Below are 6,982 nucleotides of genomic sequence, written 5' to 3' on the forward strand. Positions count from 1 at the left end.
ACTTGGTTCCAATGACGTTGTGGTTCCCCGATGGCCTTGGCACCAATCTCCACACTTTGTTGTACTCGAAGTTGTTGAGTCCTTCATGCATGGCATTGAGCCAATCCGAGTCTTTGAGCGCCTCATAGACCTTTTGGGGTTCAACACAAGAGACAAACGCGTGATGTTCACAATAGTTTGCTAATTGTCTACGAGTGCTTACCCCCTTTCTTAGACTTCCAACCACATTTTCCATGAGATGGCCTTGGGTGGTGAGCTTGGAAGCAATCTTCGCGGCACGACGCTCTAATTCCTCCTCGGATGTGGAAGGAGGAGGGTTGACTTGATCATCTTGAGCGCCGTCTTGAGCTTGTTCTTGATCTTGAGGTTGCTCTTGATCTTGAACTTGCTCGATGGGGAGAACTTGACCTTGGGCATCATTTAGAGGTTCACCACCATCTTGAGGTTGATCTTGCCCTTTTTCACGCCCAATATGCGACCCTATCCAAAAGGAACTCGAAGGTCCCACCAAGGATAGACCTGCATATTAAAACGCTTTTGCAAGGTGGATATCATTACATCAACATTACATAATAGATGGGGATACATACAAGAGGCATACAATGCCACACGAATACAACATCACAATACATGAGAGCAACATCCGACTATGGATGAAACACAAACAGAAACTCAAACGGCATCCACCCTGCTATCCCAGGCTGCCGACCTAGAACCTATCCCCTGATCGAAGAAGCAGAAGAAGAACTCAACGCAAGCAAGCATCACTCTCGCGTCATGATCATCGTACAACCTGTACCTGCAACTGTTGTTGTAGTAATCTGTGAGCCACGAGGACTCAGCAATCCCATTACCATGGGTATCAAGACTAGCAAAGCTTAAAGGGAAAGGAAAGGGGTAAAGTGGTGAGGTTGCAGCAGCGACTAAGCATATATGGTGGCTAACATACGCAAATAAGAGCAAGAAGAGAGCAAGCAGAACGGTCGTGAAGCTAGTAATGATCAAGAAGTGATCCTGAACTCCTACTTACGTCAAACATAACCCAAAAACCGTGTTCACTTCCCGAACTCCACCGAAAAGAGACCATCACGGCTACACACACGGTTGATGCGTTTTAATTCGGATCTGGTGTCAAGTTATCTACAACTGGACATTAACAAATTCCCATCTGCCTATAACCGCAGGCACGGCTTTCGAAAGATTATACCCTGCAGGGGTGTCCCAACTTAGCCCATGACAAGCTCTCGCGATCAACGAAGGAATAGACCTTCTCCCAGGAAGACCCGATCAGACTCGGAATCCTGGTTTACAAGACATTTCGACAATGGTAAAACAAGACCAGCAAAGCCGCCCGATGCGCCGACAATCCCGATAGGAGCTGCAAATATCTCGTTCTCAGGGCAACACCGGATAAGTCAAGCTACGAGTAAAACCAGCCCTCGAGTTGCCCCGAGGTGGCCCCGCAGGCTGCTCGGTTTGGACCAACACTTAGACAAGCACTGGCCCGGGGGGGCTAAAATAAAGATGACCCTCGAGAGAGCGACTCCCAAGGGAAAAGGTAGGTGGTGGTGAGGCAAATGGTAAAACCAAGGTTGGGCCTTGCTGGAGGAGTTTTATTCAAAGCGAACTGTCAAGGGGGTCCCATAAATCACCCGACCGCGTAAGGAACGCAAAATCCAGGAACATAACACCGGTATGACGGAAACTAGGGCGGCAAGAGTGGAACAAAGCACCAGGCATAAGGCCGAGTCTTCCACCCTTTACCAAGTATATAGATGCATTAATAATCTAAGAGATATTGTGATATCCCAACCAAAATCCTGCCCACCATGGAGAAATCTTCAACTTCACCTGCAACTAGCAATGCTATAAGAGGGCTGAGCAAAGCGGTAACATAGCCAAACAACGGTTTGCATAGGAAAGGTGTCAAAGGTTAGAGGTTCATGGCAATATGGGAGGCTTGATAAACAGATGATAGGTAGCGCAGCAAAGTGATAGAACGAAGCAACTAGCATAGCAATGATAGTAGTGAGATCCAGGGTAGCGGTCATCTTGCCTGAGATCCTGCAAGGAAGAAGAACGAGTCCATGAAGAAGACGAACAGGCGAAGCCGAACCGAATCCTCACAATCACAACATTACCGGAACTAAGAAGCAACACAGGAAAGGAACAAACAACATGGTAAATGCACGAGCATAATCATGGCATGATGCACAAAAAAGTATGATGCATGTCCAGGTTAATGAGGCATGGCACGGCAATATGCACAAACAACACTACAAGTTAAGTGGAGCTCAATATGCAACGAGTTGCATATTGACAAAACACCATATTGACATATTTAGTTTAATCTCGTTTAGGTACCCAACAATATTAAATGTTGTTAAACATGGCAAGAGGTGAAGCATAAGAAAATTACCTAACTAGGCAAGTTTAAATGAGGCCGGAAGTAACAAACAACAATTCCGGAAAATCCTCATATGCAAATTATGAATTTGCTACTGTTCTGCCCTATACACAATTTTAGAGTTGTTAAACATGCAAAGTAAGTGCACCATGGTAATTCTATGCATTTTTCCACCCCATTTACATATAAAGAACACTTAAAACCGAGCTACGGTTGTTTAGTTATGAAATAAATCATTTTAGCATGGCATTTATGCAAAATTAAATAAACAGCAAGTTAAACATATTTAACATGGATGAAAGTGGCAAATTATTAATCTACCCAAAAATTTAAGCATGTTACATATATTGTTTGTTTAATTTGGATGCATGCATATTTAGTTATTGACAATTCAAAATGATGGCATTTTTCTGTAATTATGCATGCACTAGAGAAATGCTAAATTGCAGTGAACAGGGAAAAACATATGCGGGCCGAAAGTAATGCACTGTGCAAACCCAGAAACAGAATTGGCCCGAAGAGGATGAGGGTGTGTGAGCAAAATTGAAAGGAGACAGTGCAAAAAAAAAGGGCCTCCTGGGATTCGAACCCCAGACCTGCTGGAACAATGCACAGTCTGAATACCACTGCGATACAAGTGTTATGGTGATAGGAGAGGGGCTAGGCCCGACATGAAGAAGAACAAGGGCTTGATCTGAGTGAGCCAAAAATTGGTGAAAACAACAGGTGCGGCCGTGGGGATTTGATCCCCAAGGTGGCCCCGCAGGCTGCTCGGTTTGGACCAACACTTAGACAAGCACTGGCCCGGGGGGGCTAAAATAAAGATGACCCTCGAGAGAGCGACTCCCAAGGGAAAAGGTAGGTGGTGGTGAGGCAAATGGTAAAACCAAGGTTGGGCCTTGCTGGAGGAGTTTTATTCAAAGCGAACTGTCAAGGGGGTCCCATAAATCACCCGACCGCGTAAGGAACGCAAAATCCGGGAACATAACACCGGTATGACGGAAACTAGGGCGGCAAGAGTGGAACAAAGCACTAGGCATAAGGCCGAGTCTTCCACCCTTTACCAAGTATATAGATGCATTAATAATATAAGAGATATTGTGATATCCCAACCAAAATCCTGCCCACCATGGAGAATTCTTCAACTTCACCTGCAACTAGCAACACTATAAGAGGGCTGAGCAAAGCGGTAACATAGCCAAACAACGGTTTGCATAGGAAAGGTGTCAAAGGTTAGAGGTTCATGGCAATATGGGAGGCTTGATAAACAGATGATAGGTAGCGCAGCAAAGTGATAGAACGAAGCAACTAGCATAGCAATGATAGTAGTGAGATCCAGGGTAGCGGTCATCTTGCCTGAGATCCTGCAAGGAAGAAGAACGAGTCCATGAAGAAGACGAACGGGCGAAGCCGAACCGAATCCTCACAATCGCAACATTACCGGAACTAAGAAGCAACACAGGAAAGGAACAAACAACATGGTAAATGCACGAGCATAATCATGGCATGATGCACAAACAAGTATGATGCATGTCCAGGTTAATGAGGCATGGCACGGCAATATGCACAAACAACACTACAAGTTAAGTGGAGCTCAATATGCAACGAGTTGCATATTGACAAAACACCATATTGACATATTTAGTTTAATCTCGTTTAGGTACCCAACAATATTAAATGTTGTTAAGCATGGCAAGAGGTGAAGCATAAGAAAACTACCTAACTAGGCAAGTTTAAATGAGGCCGGAAGTAACAAACAACAATTCCGGAAAATCCTCATATGCAAATTATGAATTTGCTACTGTTCTGCCCTATACACAATTTTAGAGTTGTTAAACATGCAAAGTAAGTGCACCATGGTAATCTATGCATTTTTCCACCCCATTTACATATAAAGAACACTTAAAACCGAGCTACGGTTGTTTAGTTATGAAATAAATCATTTTAGCATGGCATTTATGCAAAATTAAATAAACAGCAAGTTAAACATATTTAACATGGATGAAAGTGGCAAATTATTAATCTACCCAAAAATTTAAGCATGTTACATATATTGTTTGTTTAATTTGGATGCATGCATATTTAGTTATTGACAATTCAAAATGATGGCATTTTTCTGTAATTATGCATGCACTAGAGAAATGCTAAATTGCAGTGAACAGGGAAAAACATATGCGTGCCGAAAGTAATGCACTGTGCAAACCCAGAAACAGAATTGGCCCGAAGAGGATGAGGGTGTGTGAGCAAAATTAAAAGGAGACAGTGCAAAAAAAAGGGCCTCCTGGGATTCGAACCCCAGACCTGCTGGAACAATGCACAGTCTGAATACCACTGCGATACAAGTGTTATGGTGATAGGAGAGGGGCTAGGCCCGACATGAAGAAGAACAAGGGCTTGATCTGAGTGAGCCAAAAATTGGTGAAAACAAAAGGTGCGGCCGTGGGGATTTGATCCCCGAGGTGGCCCCGCAGGCTGCTTGGTTTGGACCAACACTTAGACAAGCACTGGCCCGGGGGGGCTAAAATAAAGATGACCCTCGAGAGAGCGACTCCCAAGGGAAAAGGTAGGTGGTGGTGAGGCAAATGGTAAAACCAAGGTTGGGCCTTGCTGGAGGAGTTTTATTCAAAGCGAACTGTCAAGGGGGTCCCATAAATCACCCGACCGCGTAAGGAACGCAAAATCCGGGAACATAACACCGGTATGACGGAAACTAGGGCGGCAAGAGTGGAACAAAGCACCAGGCATAAGGCCGAGTCTCCACCCTTTACCAAGTATATAGATGCATTAATAATATAAGAGATATTGTGATATCCCAACCAAAATCCTACCCACCATGGAGAAATCTTCAACTTCACCTGCAACTAGCAACGCTATAAGAGGGCTGAGCAAAGAGGTAACATAGCCAAACAACGGTTTGCATAGGAAAGGTGTCAAAGGTTAGAGGTTCATGGCAATATGGGAGGCTTGATAAACAGATGATAGGTAGCGCAGCAAAGTGATAGAACGAAGCAACTAGCATAGCAATGATAGTAGTGAGATCCAGGGTAGCGATCATCTTGCCTGAGATCCTGTAAGGAAGAAGAACGAGTCCATGAAGAAGACGAACGGGCGAAGCCGAACCGAATCCTCACAATCGCCACATTACCGGAACTAAGAAGCAACACAGGAAAGGAACAAACAACATGGTAAATGCACGAGCATAATCATGGCATGATGCACAAACAAGTATGATGCATGTCCAGGTTAATGAGGCATGGCACGGCAATATGCACAAACAACACTACAAGTTAAGTGGAGCTCAATATGCAACGAGTTGCATATTGACAAAACACCATATTGACATATTTAGTTTAATCTCGTTTAGGTACCCAACAATATTAAATGTTGTTAAGCATGGCAAGAGGTGAAGCATAAGAAAACTACCTAACTAGGCAAGTTTAAATGAGGCCGGAAGTAACAAACAACAATTCCGGAAAATCCTCATATGCAAATTATGAATTTGCTACTGTTCTGCCCTATACACAATTTTAGAGTTGTTAAACATGCAAAGTAAGTGCACCATGGTAATCTATGCATTTTTCCACCCCATTTACATATAAAGAACACTTAAAACCGAGCTACGGTTGTTTAGTTATGAAATAAATCATTTTAGCATGGCATTTATGCAAAATTAAATAAACAGCAAGTTAAACATATTTAACATGGATGAAAGTGGCAAATTATTAATCTACCCAAAAATTTAAGCATGTTACATATATTGTTTGTTTAATTTGGATGCATGCATATTTAGTTATTGACAATTCAAAATGATGGCATTTTTCTGTAATTATGCATGCACTAGAGAAATGCTAAATTGCAGTGAACAGGGAAAAACATATGCGGGCCGAAAGTAATGCACTGTGCAAACCCAAAAACAGAATTGGCCCGAAGAGGATGAGGGTGTGTGAACAAAATTAAAAGGAGACAGTGCAAAAAAAAGGGCCTCCTAGGATTCGAACCCCAGACCTACTGGAACAATGCACAGTCTGAATACCACTGCAATACAAGTGTTATGGTGATAGGAGAGGTGCTAGGCCCGACATGAAGAAGAACAAGGGCTTGATCTGAGTGAGCCAAAAATTGGTGAAAACAAAAGGTGCGGCCGTGGGGATTTGATCCCTGGTTGCCTGGGTGGAAGTGCAGCGCAACGACCAGCTGGGCAGAAATGCGTTTGTGCACTTTAGGGGGTCGGCCCAAGATGACACATCCTCTCGAACTGAACTGAACTGAAGAAACACGAACAAGTAGCAAAAATGGATTAACAAAATAGGGGCGCCTGGGACTCGAACCCCAGACCCCTTGGATGGATACTGGCTGCGTTAACCACTGGGCTAGCTATGTGTTCCTGATGCAAATAGAGATCGGCTGAATATAATGATGTGCGCTTCGCGACCAGGACCAAAACTGAAACATGCGCACGGGGACTCGCCAGCGACGGGAGCCATCAGCAACCCTTGCTGTGGTTGCAGAGGGCCGGCGGGGGTGCGGAAACGTGCCAGGGTGCGGGGGTGTACGTGTAGTGCATCTGTGGGTGCA

Source organism: Triticum aestivum, chromosome 7B (assembly GCF_018294505.1).
Source record: "Triticum aestivum cultivar Chinese Spring chromosome 7B, IWGSC CS RefSeq v2.1, whole genome shotgun sequence".
Lineage (NCBI taxonomy): Eukaryota > Viridiplantae > Streptophyta > Magnoliopsida > Poales > Poaceae > Triticum > Triticum aestivum.